Source organism: Chiloscyllium plagiosum, unplaced genomic scaffold (assembly GCF_037043375.1).
Source record: "Chiloscyllium plagiosum isolate Xiang-an unplaced genomic scaffold, Cpla_swu_hap1 HiC_scaffold_13, whole genome shotgun sequence".
NCBI classification, from domain to species: Eukaryota; Metazoa; Chordata; class Chondrichthyes; order Orectolobiformes; family Hemiscylliidae; genus Chiloscyllium; species Chiloscyllium plagiosum.
In genome coordinates, this window is record NW_028270151.1 from 57,013,931 (window position 1) to 57,033,717 (window position 19,787).

Here is a 19,787-nt window from a genome sequence, read left to right on the forward strand (position 1 = left end):
GGAATAATGGTTATATTCTTTCTTGTTAGAGATTGCCAACACCTTTCATTTGCATTGCACAAACATGACTTGCTACTTGTCAGCCCAAACCTGATATTTTCCAGTTTTTGCTGTGTATGGACATGGTTTACTTCAGTCTCTGAAAAGTGGTAAGTGATACTGAACATTGTGCAATCATCAGCAAACATCCCTATTGTTAACCTCGTGATTGGGTGAAGGTCATTGATAAAGCAGCTGAAGATGGTGAGGCCCAAGATACTACTCTGAGGAACTCCTGCAACAATGACATACGGCTGAAATAATTGATCTCCAACAACCACATCCATCTTCCTTTGTGCTAAGTATGACTCCAACAAGCATAATGTTTGCTCCCAATTCTCACTGACTCCAGTTTTGCTCATGCTCCTCAATGCCACATTGGTGAAATGCTGCCTTGATGTCAAGATCAGTCACCCTTACGAACACTCCAAATTGCAGCTCTTTTGACCATGTTTGGATCAAATGAGACCAAGAGCCTAAGTGCCCCTGATGGAACCAAGATTTTGAGAGTGAACGAACAAGTTATTGTTAAACCTGGACAGTATACCACATTGCTGGCTAGCTGCCAATGTTCTATCTTTCCTGGATCAGCTTAGCTGGGAATGTGGCTAGATCTTGCACTCAACTCTTCAGTGCTATTGCTGGAAGGTTATTCATTGGTTTTGGGATCATTTAGCTCTGTCTATTACAAACTGTTTATCCAGCTTTGTAGTCATTTGTTGTACTTTCACCAGGTTGTTCCCTCATTTGTAGGTATGCTATTGCTGCTACTGGCTCGCCCTCCTGCACTCTTCATTGAACCTAGGTTGATCCCCTGGTAAGATCCCATGGAAAGACTTCATGGGAAGAGAGGAAGCAATAGGTAACTTTCTTTAATTTTATGTGAAGATGTTATATACTTGGACCAGATTTGTAAGCTTGATTAACATTTTTGAAGAATTCATTGCTGTCAATGCTTAAATGTTGATTTCTGTACTGCCTTAATATGCACTACTTTTCTCAATTTACTTTAATAATTTTTCTCAAGCAGTTAGTTTGAGACACAACTGGGATGAACTAATTTTTAATAAAGAGTTGACATTTAAATGAATTGAAAATATTTTGCAACACAATTGATCTTACAAACTCGTGAGCCATTTCTGTCGATGACAGACGGCAACAATGAATCTGGAACCATTCTGAGAAAACACTTGGCTTTTACAAATCATCAATCATCTTTTCTAAGTTGATCAATGTCTGTCTCCATCAGAGCACTACTAACTTTGAGCAATTTGCTTCCAAATATCTTTGAATCTACATCAGCAATCACATCTTCTCAAGAACCTATTATCTTTGAGAAGAAGGCATTTACTTTCTGCCAACAGAAAATTTTTCTAAAACTGTTTGCAAGCATTTTCCTTGTGTTTTTGCCCCTTCTTTTGTGATAGCATTAAATCAGATGAGTACAAGTCATGTTATTAAGTATTTTGCATTTAAGCTTAGTCCCACAGAAACGAAGTCCAGATTTTCAAATTCTTTTCAAACTCTTTTCAAACTATAATCCAAGGACTCAATAGAGGATTATACAGCATATTATATGTGTCTGCAAAATTTTACTCTCAAACTACAGCCAAATAGTTGTAGCTTTAAAGTTACCTGGAAACAATGCTTCTCAAATTACCGTTAAGATATAATATGGGAAAAGCCTTAAAACTTAGAAGTCGAACTCAAGTCAACACAATGGTTACCATTGACTAGAAACTAAACTGGACCACCTGTAATTATAACAAGTAGGCCAAAAACTCTCCAGCGAGTCATTTGCTTCCTGTCTTTCCAAAGCCACCATCTACTTGGCTCAAGTCAGGAGTAAGGTGGACTACTCTGCTGGATGTGTGAATTTTTAGTAACACTTGAGAAGCTTGACACGACACATAACACTTTATCCATCTCCTTCAGCATTCATTTCCTTTGTTAATGCAATGTGCCAGCAGCATGTATTTTCTGCAAGATGTTCTGGAGTAACTCAGTAAAACACCTCTGACAATACATTTCAAAGGTTGACCCTGGCCATCCAGGAAGACAAGGGCATTAGATGGACAGAAACACCATCACCTCCAAACTCCCTTCCAAACCACACAGCATTCTGACTTGTAACTTTATTGTCAAAATCCTGGAACTCACATCCCAACAGCATTGTGAATGTCCTTTATAAGGAATACAGCAGTTCAAGAATGCAACACCCTATCTTTTCTCCAGGACAGTTAGAGATGAACAATAAATGATGACCTAGCAAGCGATGCCCACATTCCATGATGAATAAAAGAAAGACAATCTCACATGGTAATTGTGTTATGTGATACATAAGAGCAGGGATGTAGCACAATATTGTGCAGCTTATTCTTTTACTAGGTGCAATATTGTTTAAAGTAGCATGCACAGAGTCATACAGTGATTGAGTCATAAAGATGCACAGCACGGAAACAGACTCTTCGGTCCAACTTGTCCATGCCAACCAGATATCCCAACCTAATCTAGTCCCGTTTGCCAGCACTGGGCCCAAATCCATCTAAATCCTTACTATTCATATACTCATCCAAGTGCTTTTTAAATATTGTAATTGTTTCAGCCTCCACCACTTCTTCTGGCAGCTCATTCCATACACGCACCACTCTCTGTGTGAAAAAGTTGCCCCTTAGGTCCTTTTCCCCTCTCACCCTAAACTATGCCCTCTAGTTCTGAACTTCTCCACCGCAGGGAAAAGACTTTGTCTATTTATCCTATCCCTGTCCCTCATGATTTTATAAACCTTTAGAAGGTTATCCCTCAGCTTCCGACACTCCAGGGAAAACAGCTCCAATTTATTTAGCCTCTCCCTGTAGCTCAAATCCTCCAATCCTTGCAACATCCTTGTAAATCATTTCTGAACCCTTCAAGTTTTGCAACATCTTTCCGATAGGAAGGAGACCAGAACTGCACGCAGTATTCCACAAGTGGCCTAACCAGTGTCCTGTACAGCCACAACATGACATCCCAACTCCTATAATCAATACTTTGTCTAATAAAGGAAAGCATACCAAATGCCTTCTTCACTATCCTATCTACATGCACAATCACTTTCAAGGAACTATGAATCTATACTTCAAGGTCTCTTTGTGCAGCAATGTTTCCCAGGACCTTTACTTTTTCCAAGATACAGCATCTCACATTTACCTAAACTAAATTCCATGTGCTCCTACTCAGCCCATTGCCCCATCTAATCAAGATCCCATTGTACTCTGAGATAACCTTCTTCACTGACCACTACACCTCCAATTTTGGTGTCATCTGCAAACTTACTAACTATACCTCCTATGTTCAAATCCAAATCATTTATATAAATGATGAAAAACAGTGGACCCAGCACCGATCCTTGTGACACACCACTGGTCACAGGCCTCTAGTCTGAAAAGCAACCATCCACCACCGCCCTCTGTCTTCTACCTTTGAGCCAGTTCTGTTCGAATGGCTAGTTCTTCCTGTATTCCATGAAATCTAACCTTGCTAACCAGTCTCCCATGGGGAACCTTGTTGATCGCCTTACTGAAGTCCATATAGATCATGTCTACCTCTCTGCCCTCACCAGTTCTCTTTGTTACTTCTTCAAAAATCTCAATCAAGTTTGTGAGATATGATTTCCCACACACAGGGCAATGCTGACTATCCCTAATCAGTCCTTGCCTTTCCCAATACATCTACATCCTGTCCCTCAAGATTCCCTTCAACAACTTGCCCATAACTGATGTCAGGCTCACTGGTCTATAGTTTCCTGGCTTTTCCTTACCACCCAGCAATCACTTCCCTAGCTTCCCACAGAGTTCTAAGGTACACCTGACCAGGTCCTGGGGATTTATCCACTTTTATGCATTTCAAGACATCCAGCACCACCTCCTCTGTAATATGGACATTTTTCAAGATGTCACCATCTGTTTCCCCACATTCTATGTCTTCCATGCCCTTCTGCACAATAAACATTGACAGAAAATCCTCATTTAATATCTCCCTCATCTCCTGTGGCTCCACACAAAGGCTGCCTTCCTGATCTTTGAGGGACCATATTCTATCCCTGCTTGGTCTTGTCCTTAATGTATGCATAAAGTCCCTTTAAATTCTCGTTAACCCTATTTGCCAAAGTTATCTCATGTCCCTTTTTATCCTTCCTGATTTCTTCTACAGTATACTCCTACTGCCTTTATACTCTTATAAAGATCATGTTTTTGTAAGTTGACACATAGTCAGTTAATTTAATTGAAAGTAAAAACACATAATTCTTGAAACACGCAACAGGTTAGGCAGCTTCTATGGAGAGAGGAACAAAGAAAGACAGAAAATAATTATGAAAGGTCCTTGATCTGAGACACTAATTCTGTTTCTCTGTCCACAGATGTTATCTAACCTGCTGACTGCTCCAGACTTTTCTGTTTTTGTTTAACATCCTCGATATTCTGCTTGAGTCCAAAACTAGGGAGCATAGGTTTAAGATTTGAGGGGAAAGAATTAAAAAGGATCTCATTGGTAACTTTCTCAGACAGAGGGTGGTGCATGTTTGGAATGAGTTGCCAGAGGAGGTGGTGGAAGCTAGTACAATTACAACATCTAAAATGCATCTGAATGGATATATGAATAGGAAGGGTTTACAGCGATATGGGCCAAATGCTGGCAAATGAGATTTGATTAATTTAGGATATCTGGTTGTTTTGGACGAGTTGAACTGAAGGGTCCGTTTCCGTGCTGTACATCTCTGTGACTCAAATTGGGAAGTTTGCACATTGGCAGATTTCTTTAAAGTTCCAGTTGCAGATTAGAAGAAACTAACGTGAAATTATTACTTTTTTCCTCATCTATATACTTTTAATGTTTTGTGATGAACTCAAAACTTCCTTTGATAATAACTAAATTAGTTCAAAATGATGAATTATTATTCCTATCATGCTGATGTATTTTTATCATCCATGAATAACGAATGCAAATGTGATTTGCTAACAATTTAATTTTGAATATAGAAATAAATTTTATTAATATTTTTGGATTCATAATCCTCAATGAAGTCAGTGATGTAGAAACAATGTATCAGTTTGCTTTTTAAACTTCTAATATTCATGCACAAATAATAAAATTATTAATCTACTTAATTCCACATCCTATTTATACTTTTTTTTATCAATAAGGTAGCAATTACAACTCTGTATTTCAGTTAATTTGTGCACTTTTTTAATGAAAATATATCATAAAGTCTGTTCGCCGAGCTGGAAGTTTTTGTTGCAAACGTTTCGTCCCCTGGCTAGGTGACATCATCAGTGCTTGGGAGCCTCCTGCGAAGCGCTTCTTTGATGTTTCCTCCGGTGTTTATAGTGGTCTGTCCCTGCTGCTTCCGGTTGTCAGTTTCAGCTGTCCGCTGTAGTGGCCGGTATATTGGGTCCAGGTCGATGTGTTTGTTGATGGAATTTGTGGATGAATGCCATGCCTCTCGGAATTCCCTGGCTGTTCTCTGTCTGGCTTGCCCTATGATAGTAGTGTTGTCCCAATCGAATTCATGTTGCCGTTATGAGTATACACCAGAACTGCAAAAAGAAGAAGAGGAACAACTATACAAGGTATTCGCCAAAAACGGATACCTGCGCAACTTCATCAACAGATGCCTAAGAGAAAGACCACGGAACGAGGACATACCACAACCAAAAGGACTAGCCACACTACCATACATCAGGAGCATCTCAGAACTGACAGCCAGACTACTGCGACCCCTAGGACTCATAACGGCACACAAACCAACAGCCACGCTCAGACAACAACTCACCAGAACGAAGGACCCGATACCCAACATGAGCAAAACTAATGTAGTGTACAAAATACCATGCAAAGACTGCACAAAACACTATATAGGACAAACCGGAAGACAGCTAACAATCCGCATACATGAACATCAACTAGCCACGAAACGACACGACCAGCTATCCTTAGTAGCCACACACGCAGACAACAAGCAACATGAATTCGACTGGGACAACACTACTATCATAGGGCAAGCCAGACAGAGAACAGCCAGGGAATTCATAGAGGCATGGCATTCATCCACAAACTCCATCAACAAACACATCGACCTGGACCCAGTATACCAACCACTACAGCGGACAGCTGAAACTGACAACCGGAAGCAGCAGGGACAGACCACTGTAAACACCGGAGGAAACATCAAAGAAGCGCTTCGCAGGAGGCTCCCAAGCACTGATGATGTCGCCTAGCCAGGGGACGAAACGTTTGCAACAAAAACTTCCAGCTCGGCGAACAGAACCACAACAACGAGCACCCGAGCTACAAATCTTCGCACAAACTTTGATCATAAAATCATTTTGTGCATTGTAATATGATCAATCAACCACAAATTATAAAATAAAGCTTTTAATTAGATTTGATTTTTAAATCCATTTTTAAAAGGTTTGCTGTTTAGTCTGTTGGATATATAAAAAACAAGGTTATATCATGGATAATAAACTGTCTCTGATATTGATACAGTTCACTGCAAAACTGAAACCAAATATATTGTTACAATAGTGGTAAATATGTTTTACCGAACTTTATCACCATTATCCAATTGATAAACCTAACTGAGACCTATCATGGACTAAATTATTTTTCTGTAAAGGAAGAAACATAGAGCAAAGTGGCTGTAGTGGTCATCCTACCACAGATTGAGACATGCTTCAGGAGATCTGTATGGAATAAATGAAGCTGTTTGCATTGAGATTACCATTTTTATCTAAAGACAACTGTTGAAATTCTGTTCAGTCCATATTCCAGACTCGAGCTCCATCCAAGCTAACTAATAGACTGATGACCCCTTCATCTTGCAGTGTGTGAAAGTATAAAATGCATGAAAATTAAACAGGAGATACAAGTTTGTTGATGCTGACTCAATTGAACAAACTTGTGTCTCCTGTTTAATTTTCATGCATTTTATACTTTCACACACTGCAAGATGAAGGGGTCACCAGACAATTAGTTAGCTTGGATGGAGCTAGAGTCTGGAATATAGATTGAACAGAATTTCAACAGTTATTTTGGAGCAGCACAGGAGAGAGAAGGAAATTACATCTGTAATCTAGAACTGGAGACACACACACTCTCTCTCACTCTGCCTTTCTCTCTCTGCCTGCTTTTCTCATTAACTTGAAAAATCATACCTGGTGAAAAGGTGCAGGAAGCCCCATGGTCAACCCTCTTGCCTCCCCACCAATTGAGGCCTACAAGTGCACCAAGTCACTCTCCCATTTAAGCTTATTACCAGTGTTTTTCGGTATGTTTAATGTTGCAATTTGATTATTATTTTTCAGGGCTAGTATGTAATAAACTAACAATTTATTTCATTCAATTAAAACTTTGTAATTTGCTCTTTCATTTTAATCTAATTCATAATGTTTTTAATTAACCTGTGAATAAAAGTGTGCTAAATGAAATATAAACATTTACTGCAACCAACAAAGAAAATCATCTGCTTATAGCAAAACAAATGTGCTTTCTAGTCAGTTTTAGATATTGATATAATCAGTATATATCAACATTCCCTGTCCCATCAGCCCAATGCCACCATCTTGTTAAACCTGAAAAATATCAGTAACACATTAAAGAAGTTAAAAACTTACATTGGATGCTAATTTCATTCCATTAAATGTGCAGTTTCAGGCAAAGATACATTTTCTTTATATAGAGTTATTGTGATATGACCTATGCAATTGTACATTTTCAAGAACTTGAGATAACCTTATATCTTCCATTTCTTTTCTTTGTAAGTCTAATACTTTTCTGTGCACAGTTTCCTAACTCTTCACTTGTGTTTGGGCTGAGGATTGACAATATTAATAGGATGTTACTTGAAATGAATACATTAGTTTGTAGAACACAATGAAATATCACAAGAGAATGATGTGTAGGTTTTTCTCATCATCTAGCATCACCGCACTAACAATTAATATGATTTGTGGCTAAAAGAAATTAAGTTTAAATATATGAAGTATGAAGAAATAAGAGTACTTAAATAAAATTTGATAGTACTATTACCATTTCTCTCATGAGTTTTGTGTGTCATATACCTGGAAGAAAGGTGAACATGCATTAGAGAAGACAATTGTAGTTTCTTCTTGTTATTAATCCACATCTATGCTGTTTGAAATCATTATGGGTGACCTTTGAAATACAGGTATGCATAGAATTCAGTTCAAAAAATAAGCACGTGTAATGTTGAAACTGGACTGCTGAATTAGAACAACACCAGTGTACAAAACATTTCAAGAAATTCACTTACTAATATTAGAAATGCTTATTGTACAATCAGTGCCATTGTCCTGATCACTTTTTTTGTAGTATTAGGTATCAGAATTATATTTTGACATTTTATCTTAGTGCTAAGTAAGGTTAAAGAAGAATTCTGGTTCGTGCAATGAAATTCAGGCAGAGATCTTTGATTACTAGCCTGTCACTGAGGTAATCCAAGTCGGAGAAGGGGTTTATTACCAGCACCAACATTTCAATGTTAATAACGTTCAGAGTGTGATCATGCACATTTATTTTTGTATGATGTAAATGGTTGTAATCACTACTGTCAAATATGCAATATAATTAAGGCATCAACCAAATAATAGGAGTACTCATTATCAGCTGGAATTTGGCACTTTACCTTCAAAATCACCTATCAGAATTTCTTCAGTTAAAATTATTGGGAGAAATCTTCTTCTCCTGGAGGTGATGAACTTAGAGATGACAAGACAGAAGAATTGTAGTGTGGTGATGTACAGAAATCCCATGGCTTTCTTGCCTCCAATGAATTAAGTTGTGGGTAGGAAGGCCCATGGTCAACCCTCTTGCCTCACCACCAGTTGAGGCCCATAAGTGGCCAGTTAAGGACCAATTTACGGTATCAACTTGCCACCATTAGCATTAGCTCAGTGACATAGCACCTGTCACCATGCAGCATGACCAACTGGTCAAACTATGGGGATTGCTTGTCATTCTCAGACCAATGTTCTCAATAAAAGACAATCAGTGCCTGATCAAGTGACTGAACACACACAAGGATTTCTACTATTGCGAATGATCTTGTTGCTCCCTTCTCCATGTGGTCTAAGAAACAGTGCCTGTACGCATCACTCATCCTGATCATGGGGGCCTCCATGATCCTGGAAGTGCTGTTCTGGCATCAACTACAAACTTCTCTGTACCTCTGTGAGCACAACCATGTTGCCAGCTCTCAATGAGCAGGACTTGCACTCCTGATTTCCTGATTCTAGGGGAAGGTCCACTGCCTAACTGGTGTGTAGTCCAGTGGGTCTTCCTTCAAAGAGAAAACATGGGTCTCTTGCTGCTTCTCCTGCTTCCACTCCTAATGTTTTAACAAAGTTGCATCCATAACGACAAAGTTCGAACTACATACCTTCCAAAATAGCTTGTTATTTGTTGTTGGTAGGAGCTGTTAAACTATTTATTTAATCTCCACCAAAAAATGGCTTCCTTTCCAAAATGACCAAACTGAACTTGAACACCCTTCATTGCCACAATAGCCTTGAAACTATTTGTTAAATTCTAAACAAATTTAGCTTAAATGATTGACAACCCCAGCCCCAGTGAAGCACTTTTGATTTCCCTGAAGCTCCGAATTCCTTTCTCACCTCAGTTAATCCCTTCATTCCTCTCCTCCACTCCATATTCACCGGGCGTCAAACCTTCAGGCACCTTGCAGCCAATCTGATAAGGCATGGACTGGACAGAAAATGCTAATCAAACTCTGTTGTCAAATTCAAGAGAACCTGAGAGAAACTATTTTTTCAGGTTTCCTGACTTGAAAACAAACCCCAGTCCGTCATTCTCCCCTTGTTTCTCACTTAATAATTAACCCAAGCAGTCCTCATATTTAATACCATTAACAAACAGGCAAAAATTTGCTCCAGTTTGTGTGTGTTTTACATGTAAATAGAGTCATAGAGATGTACAGCATGGAAACAGACCCTTCGGTCCAACCCGTCCGTGCCGACCAGATATCACAACACAATCTAGTCCCACCTGCCAGCACCTGGCCCATATCCCTCCAAACCCTTCCTATTCATATACCCATCCAAATGCCTCTTAACTGTTGCAATTGTACCAGCGTCCACCACTTCCTCTGCAGCTCATTCCATAAACATATCACCCTCTGCGTGAAAAGGTTGCCGCTTAGGTCTCTTTTATATCTTTCCCCTCTCACCCTAAACCTATGCCATCTAGTTCTGGACTCCCCGATCCCAGGGAAAAGACTTTGTCTATTTATCCTCTCCATGCCCCTAATAATTTTGTAAACCTCTATAAGGTGACCCCTCAGCCTCTGACGCTCCAAGGAAAACAGCCCAAGCCCGTTCAGCCTCTCCCTACAGCTCAAATCCTCCAACCCCGGCAACATCCTTGTAAATCTTTTCTGAATCCTTACAAGATTTCCAAAATCTTTCCAATAGGAAGGAGACCAGAATTTACTGCAATATTCCAACAGTGGCCTAACCAATTTCCTGTACAGCCGCAACATGACCTCCCAACTGCTGTACTCAATACTCTCTGACCAATAAAGGAAAGCATATCAAACACCTTCTGTACTATCCTATCTCCAGCGACTCCACTTTCAAGGACCTATGAACCTGCACTCCAAGGTCTCTTTGTTCAGCAACACTCCCTTGGACCTTACCATTAAGAGTATAAGTCCTGCTAAGATTTGCTTTCTCAAAATGCAGCACCTCGCATTTATCTGAATTAAACTCCACCTGCCACTTCTCGGCCCATTGGCCCATCTGGTCAAGATCTTGTTGTAATCTGAGGAAACCCCCTTCGCCGTCCACTACACCTCCAATTTTTGTGTCATCTGCAAACTTACTAACTGTACCTCTTATGCTCGCATCCAAATCATTTATGTAAATGACAAAAAGTAGAGGACCCAGCACCGATCCTTGTGGCACTCCACTGGTCACAGGCCTCCAGTCTGAAAAACAACCCTCCACCACCACCCTCTTTCTCCTACCTTTGAGCCAGTTCTGTATCCCAATGGCTAGTTCTCCCTGTATTCTGTGAGATCTAACCTTGCTAATCTGTCTCTCATGGGGAACCTTGTCAAATTCCTTATTGAAGTCCATATAGATCACATCTACTGCTCTGCCCTCACCAATCCTCTTTGTTACTTCTTCAAAAAACTCAATCAAGTTTGTGAGACATGATTTCCCACGCACAAAGCCATGTTAACTATACCTATACAGTCCTTGCCTTTCCAAAGGTTTCCAATTTTGTCTGGAATTCCTTTTCCTTTTCAACAATAGAGAGCACTACAGGAAATCTTCCTCTGCAGTCACTTAACTCTCATAACATACCCCATATTGTAGCATGATATTTCTCATTTTAACACTAAATATCCTTGTAAAAACTTCAATTGACATTATAATATCTTAATTTGTGATCTTTAAGACAAGGGACCAAATTAATTGGTTGTAGGACCTACCTGGATTAATTAGCATCCAAGAGTATAGGAGTTGGGAGGTAATGTTGCAGCTGTACAGGACATTGGTTGTGCCACTTTTGGAATATTGAGTGCAATTGTGGCCTCCTTCCTATGGGTAGGATATGGTGAAACTTGAAAGGGTTCAGAAAAGTTTTACAAGGATGTTGCCAGGCTTGGAGGATTTGAGCTATCGGGAGAGGTTGAATAGGCTGGGGCTGTTTTCCCTGGAGCATCGGAAGCTGAGAGGTGACCCTGTAGAGGTTTATAAAATCATGAAGGGCACAGACAGGGTAAATAGTCAAGGTCTTTTCTCTGGGTGGGGGAGTCCAGAACTAGAGGGCATAGATTTAGGAAATATATAAGAGACCTAAGGGGCAACTTTTTCACGCAGAGGGTGGTGTATGTGTGGAATGAGCTGCCAAAGGAAGTGGTGGAGCTAGTAAAACTGGAACATTTAAAAGGCATTTGGATGGGAATATGAATAGGAGGGGTTCGGAGGAATATGGGCCAGGTGCTGGCAGGTGGGACTAGATTGCGTTGGGATATCTGGTCGGCATGGGCAAGTTGGACCATAGGGTCTGTTTCCATGCTATGCATCTCTTTGACTTTATGACAGGTCTAAAAGTAGAATACATTTGCTCTTAGTAGATTCAGTGCTATTGTGCTTCCCACAATTTTCTTCAGTGAAATTTCTGGGATACCTCAAATGTGCCACTAAACAGTTTTCAACATAAGTGAAGGCAAAAGAAGTACCAACCCTCACTTTATCCCAACTTATTGTTGTTAAACTAAAGGAGAAGAAATCAGGCAAATCCTGGATCCATTCATATTACAGATAGGTTTAAGAGTGGGGGATTGCCAGGAGATGGGTATTAATTTGGGAGCTGTTGAGGTAGGCCCAGTTTGATGGACAGGTTTTAACCTGGTGGGTGTGGGGAATTTGGGAAGGGAGCTGTGAGAGGAAAGGGTCAGATACATGTAGGGGTGTAAAAAGGAGGCTAGGTCCATGAAAATTTGGTTCGAGAAGTTTGTAAGTCTGGAAGTACTGATAGTTTCATGGGGTAGTTGGATCAGTTGGAGTGGGAGTGGGAATTAGGGTGTGTGTGTGTACGTGATGCATTGGGGTTAGTGGGGTTGGGGTTTGTTGCATGTATTGGCTTCAGAAGGTCACAAAGTGTTTGAGTTGTTGTGTGGGGGCTGTCAGGTTTATGTGGGGTCAGGGATTGGGTTGAGAATTTACTCCTGTGGGTTTACTTGAAAGGGGGAGGCTGTTGTGAGTTGGGGGTTCAGTTTTATCATTAGCCAGGAGTTGGAGCAGGTTATAGTTTCTCTATCTTTTCCTAGTTAACTACTCGGATAAATCAGTTTGAACCTTGTGAAGCTTTCAACTTTAACTCAGCTGGTTACTTGTTCAGCGGATTCCAGTCACTGGATAATTGCTACATTCAACTTCCCAGACAATTAACGCAATGCCAGCAATGTCGGGACTTCCTCCTTGTCCTGATGCATAAATGCATTCTATGTTGCTACAGTGACTATCTTAGTCATTGGAAGAACTTGGTCAGTACACCAGGACAAACATAAAAGCAACCAACTGTGGTTGACTTTATATAAAGCTTCCAGAAAGAAAAATGATTTCCATAAACCAAAAGAGCAGTAATGGGTAGGAAATCTCCACTGATTGGAATCAGACATTTGATTGAAAAGAGTTAATGTGGACAGGTTTGATGGGGTGAATGGTCTATGTCTGTTCCTAATTGTGACCTTGTGTCTTGAAAGAGCGGTGATTGGTTTGGAGGGGAACACATTTTGAGAATAAGAGTCTTCCTATTTGAGATTGAGATAGGGATGTTCTTTTCTCTCTCAGATTATGCCATCTGTGATGTTCTCATCCCCAGGAACAGTGAAGACTGGGTTACTGAAAACATTAAAGGCTGAGTTCCATCAATCTGTGATGAACAAGAAAATCAAGGTTTATTGGGAACAGGCAGGAAAGGGGTTTTCAGTCACAATCACATCAACCAGGAGCATTCTGAATGGTGCTGCTGTTCTTAACCCATGTTTTGTTCTCTCATTCAACCCCTCAGCACAGTTACTAAAGTAGAGAATCCCTCATTCAGTCAGTCAGGATCATTACAATGCGACACAAAGAGACCATTCTGCCCTTGAAGAATTTACACAGGATCAGACTGTAGTCATTAAGTCCTTTGAGCACCTATTCATTCTATATTATGTTTATTATTCAGGGAACTATTGACCACTGTTAATGGTAAATTATTTTCCCCAGTATTTGTGATTTCCATATAAACTAATGCTACATTCTGAACCAAAATTAGCTCTTAATATTTATATCAATGCCATTTTTGAGTAACAATGCCACCCATCTCTCCACATTCACCTACCTTCCTGTTCTACAGTCTTGGAGATCTACAGCACTGAGAAAGACCCTTCAGCCCATCACAATTGTGCCAGTCAAAAACAATGCCTAATATTCTAATCTCATTTCCAGTACTCCAGACCATCTAAATACTTATTAAATGTTGAGAGTTCTTTTTGAATATTTTATATCCCTAAATATTCAGGACCAAACCCTTGCCATCCTGCCAAAAGAGAAAATGCTGGAAAATCTCAGCAGGTCTGGCAACATCTTTGAGCTTTGAGCTTTGATAAAGGGTCAATTAGACTCGAAACGTCAGCTCTTTTCTCTCCTTACAGATGCTGCCAGACCTGCTGAGATTTTCCAGCATTTTCTCTTTTGGTTTCAGATTCCAGTGTCTGCAGTAATTTGTTTTTGTCCTTGCCATCCTGCAGCCACCTTCTCACAGTGGCTATCAAATAATATACTTATTTATTATTTATTGGTATTTATTATTCATATTTATTAAATTAGTAAATGAAATGAAGATAATGGTAGTTGTTGTTAGTCAATGATTCTATTCCTAGGGCATCAACTGTCGAAGTTCCTTAGGGGAGAGTGTTAGGTCCAAAGGATATTCAATTGCTTCATCACTGATCTTCCTTCCAACATAAGTAACAAAGCAGGGATATTTGCTGATGACTGCACAATATTCAGCACCACTTGTAATGCCACAAATACTAAAGCAGCCCATGTCCATTTGCTAAGACATGGATAACATTCAGGCTTGGGCAGATAAGTGACACATAATATTCATTCCACACAAGACCTACAATTACCCATCTCCAACAACAGACAATCAATCTTGCCTTGAATTCAATGGCATTACGATCTTTGAATCCTCTACTGTCAACACCCGGAGGGTTATCATTGACCACAACATGAAAAAGTCTAGTCAATGTTATAATTCTGCATTCTGCAATGAGTACTCACCTGTTTTCTCTGCTGTACACCACCAAACGGCACAAATCTAAAGTGTGATTAAATATTCTGCGCTCACTTAACTGAGTGCAGTTCTACAAACACAAAATAAGCTCAACGTGATCCAAAACAAAGCAGTCAACTTTGTTGGCACCCCATTACCACCTTAAGTATTAACTCCCTCAACTAATAAAACATATTAGCACAGTGTGCACCATATGCAAGATGTAGTACAGCAAATCACTAAGGCTCTTTCTGTAGAACATTGTAAACTTGTAAAGTCTGTCATATGGATGGACAAAGGTGACAGATGCTGGGGAACACCACCACTTGCAGATTACCCTCCATTCTTACTTAGAAATTTCTCAGTATCAATGGGAAAAATCCTAGAGTTCCCTTATTTGTATTTGTACCCACACTATATGCACCAGAGTGCTTTAAGAAGTTGAAAAATGTGTGGTGCTGGAAAAACACAGCACGCCAGGCAGCATCTGAGGAGCAGGAGAATCGACATTTCAGGCATAAGCCCTTCTTCATATGCCCGAAATGTCGATTCTCCTGCTCCTCGGATACTGCCTGGCTTACTGTGTTTTTCAAGCACTACACATTTTTCAACTCTGGTACTCCAGCATCTGCAGTCCTCACTTTCTCCTGCTTTAAGAAGTTGGCTTGCCACCACCTTCTCAAGGCAAAATAAGGATCAACAACAACTATTGGTTTAGCAAATGACACCCATGCCCTGTGAAAGGTTTTTTTTAAACAATGTGTTTTTACAGATAAACCTTGAATTAGTGTTTGTAAAAGAAATACACAGGGCAGTTTATAGTTGGTGTTGAGAGTCAAAATGAAGTGAATTATCTAATTTAATCAAGCTATGTTCATGCTTGAATGAACACATTGAAAATATTGTTATGTATAGTTATAAGTATGTGGAGAATAAAATAAGGAAAGCACTGGCTAGAGATTTTCCACTGCCACATACCTTTAGTACATGGTGCTAGTGATGGAAAGACACTGTCCAATAAAGTGTGACAGAGCTGAGCTGTCAAATCAGGCCTGTCCTCATCTTGGAGTGTATAATGCTTATTGAATGTTTAATGAAGATGAGGCCTACTTGTCTTCTTTTTTTGTGGCTTGCTCCATAAAGACAAAAAGTTATATAATTCCTATAATCAATCAAAACATGCTAAGCTGTTTCTCAAGGGCATTAATGAATTAAGCTTTTGCTAAAATGCATATTAGGGCAGCTGATCAAAATCTTGACTGTGGAGGTAGGATGAAAGCACAATAGAGAGGTAATGATTTAGAGAGGTGTACAGGGACAATTCCACAGTTTTAAGCCTTAGCTGATAAAGATATGGCCACCAACATGGGGCAATTCAAAATGAGGTTGTTCAAGAATAGACAAATCTTGAGCTCACACCAATATGTATGAGGATTTCAGCAGTAGAAAAACTGAAATAAGAGCAGAATTGGGCAATGTCACAGAGGTTAAAGTAGGCAGTCATAACAATGATGCAGATGTACAATTGTAGCTTCCTTCAGTAAAATATGACATCAAAGTTATAAAGACCCTGCTTTAGTCTCTGCCAGCTTAAAAAGTAACATTATTAAGTGACTTGACACTTTCGTTAGCTCCCGTTGATAGGTCATTCTGACAGTTACTTTTGTCAGTTTGAATTTGACAGATCTGTTGACACTTCCAATAGAAATGAGTCCATTGTTTTTTTTTACCTACAGTTATGGTTACTTCAGTCAATCCCAAAGGGATCCTTACCTCCTTGAAAGGCACCCAACCTCAAGAAAGGTTGATCAAGAAAACAGATCCAGAAGAATGACATACCTTTCCAATGGGTCTGACTCCAAAAATGAATCTACAAAACTCAGGTACCAAAATCTGATCTGAATGGAGACAGCTGATGATTTAAATTGCCAGCTGCTTCTGCAATCTACATGCATGCTTAACTTGACTCGCTCCCGACAATGCGACTTCTGTAACAATAGAAAATGCTGTGTTCAGAATTTCTGTTCACTTTGATCATTTTTCCCACTGCAATAAATCTCTCCAGCATGGAAAATGTCTAAGTCCTTGCTTATGACAAGGATAAAAGATAATGGTTTAGATCTCCTGAATACTTAATTGGAGAAAACCTATGCTCAGCACTAGTGGGCTTCTGATGATTTAAAGATAGTCAACTGTTCAAAAAGGAAAAGCTAGATATTGAGTCAGCCCATCTTTGTGCCTACATCACAGTTTGCTTCCAGAAAAAGTGACTGTTGATCTTCTTAACACTGCGCTTTCATTAGTTTTGTGAAGATTTCTAACTTTCTAAAATTTCTTTTTGTCTTATTAATTTAGGCTAGAGCATTATTTGTCTTTTAGTTTAATTTTACTTGTCACTTTACACATATTTGCCTACCATGATCATTGAATTAAATTTGACCAATTTGCAATAGCATTACCAGTAAAATATTAATTCATTTTGGAGAAAGAATATCTGAACGGAACTAATGTTTCTTAGGACCAGCACAGGTATAATGGGCAGATTATTTTCGATTTGTGCTGTGTGACTTAATGTTGCAGCAAATTTCTCTGGACCACAGGTAGAAAATAAACAGAAGACAAGGAATTTATGAAATGGTAAGAGAGATATGTTCCTGCATTTAAGATGGCCTATTCTACCCTACAGTTACCCATCTATTCCTGTTCACAGTTTCTTGCAAATTAAATAAAATCATTGTTGCCTGTGCTTGGATTGGAAAATCTTCCTCTAATTGAAGATCATGCACTCAGTAGAGGTTCTAGATTAACTAGCAGAACAGTTGTGATGAGATGCTGCAAGTTTAAGGGCCACGTACGCCCTTAATATATAACATAACCATCATGCCAACCTGGGTAATGTAACAGAGTCTGTGTTAAACAGCTAAGTTACTTGAGGGTTTTGGTCATGGATGATACGAAAATATGTATTTTTTGAATTTTGTTGCTTTTTGAAGCTATGCCCTACTCATGTTCACATTCATACATGACCCCATGATCTTGATGAATAGTAAATATGCAGGAATCAATTTGTAGAATGCCACCTCAATCCACCCATAATATACTGTTGGGATGCCTTTCCTTGCTAAATTCTGTGAAGTAGGCTACCTTGTTCAAAACATACACTGAAAGGTAGAGAAGGGCTTCCCAAAAACCTCCCAAAGAACAGTAACACTGTTTCTAATGAGTGAGATGATAAAAGCAACTGTTGTTGACCCCCCCCCCCCCCCCCTTTAAAATCTATTCTGTACCTACTAATACCAACCATGTCTCAAGCAACAGTCTGATATTAAATGAATCTGCTCACAACCTTGGTGCCACATTTGACCCAAGTTGAACTTCCTACCTCATATCAGGTCATCATTAACTTTTTTTTATTTCCATAGCATTGCTCAATTCAGCCCGTCTCAGCTTGCCTGGTGCTGAAACTCTCATCCATGAGTAATTTACCTCCACTATTCTAATGCACAGATGGCTGGTCATCTACTTCAATACTCTGTAAACTTGTAGTTATTGAAGATCTGCCACATGCATCTTAGCACATACAGAGTCCCATTCTTCGATCAATCCTGTTACTTCCTGTCAAGCATTGTGTTGATTTTGAAAGTCTCACCCTTGATTTTAAATCTCTCTGTGGCCTCTTTCAGTCAACTCTGTAACCTCCTTCCCATATGAAGGCCTCGTGAGCATCCATGATTTTAATTGGACCACCATTGGTAGATGCACTATCAATTACCTAAGCCCTGAGCTTGAAATAACTTCTCTTGTTACCTCTTGACCACTTTCCTCCTTTAATAAAACTTGCCTCTTTGATCAGGCTGTAGTCATCTGGCCCACATGAAGTTCCTGTGAAACACGTATGAATGGTTTATTACATAACATGTTTGATGTAAATATAAAATGTTATTGTTCACAACAGCAGAAAGAAACCTCAATAAACATCGTGCAAATAACTAATTCACAACTCATCTGTTTTTGTTTATTATTTTTGGGTTTTTTTTGGATTGAAGTTCAACTGTAGCAAATAAGATAAATGCAATTGAAACATGTTGAAGTTTGATCTACTTAAAAGGTTAGGATGATGTTGTTTTAAGAAGCCCATGTTAGTTTAGTAGAACCAAAACAGTAGACATTCTTTAATAAAAATCCAAAGAACTGCAGATGCTGTAAATCAGAAGCAAAAACAGAAATTGCTTGAAAAACTCAGCAGGTCTGGCAGCATCTGTGGAGAGAAATCATTGTTAGCTTTTTGGGTCAAGTGTTCTGAGGAAGAGTCACTCAACACGAAACATTAACTCTGATTTCTCTCCATAAATGCTGCCAGAGCTGCTAAGCTTTTCCAACAATTTCTGTTTTTATTTATGAGTAGAGATTCTTTGTTTTGGAAGATAGAGTTAAATTAGCTTAGAATATTCAATGAACTTGGAAAGGCTGTAAGACTTATTTACATTTACTTATCTGGATGACAGAAGAAATTTAAACGAGGGATACCAAGCCCTAAAAGTTAGGCTATGGGTAGCAGCACAGGTTACATTATCATGGATTCTAGTGGTTAAAGATGCCCTCCAATGCATCTCATCCACATCCCGCACCTCCGCCCTCAGACCCCACCCTTCCAACCATAACAAAGACAGAACCCCCCTGGTGCTCACCTTCCACCCTGTCAACCTTCGCATAAACCAAATCATCCAAATGACATTTCCAAACGGACCCCACCACCAGGGATATATTTCCCTCCCCATCCCTTTCCGCCTTCCGCAAAGACCATTCCCTCTGTGACTACATGGTCAGGTCCACGCCCCCCAACAACCCACCCTCCCATCCTGGCACTTTCCCCTGCCACGGCAGGAATTGCA

General features: G+C 39.6%; 1 long non-coding RNA gene across 1 annotated transcript in view; it reads left to right on the forward strand.

Annotated features, from left to right (window-relative positions):
• Positions 1–790: 790 nt before the first annotated feature.
• LOC148148320 (uncharacterized) overlaps positions 791–19,787 on the forward strand; it is a 62,820-nt gene continuing 43,823 nt past the window's right edge. Inside the window, exons 1-2 of the long non-coding RNA XR_015759034.1 lie at positions 791–901; positions 16,632–16,778. This is a non-coding gene — a long non-coding RNA (uncharacterized LOC148148320). The remainder of the gene's footprint in view (positions 902–16,631; positions 16,779–19,787) is intronic.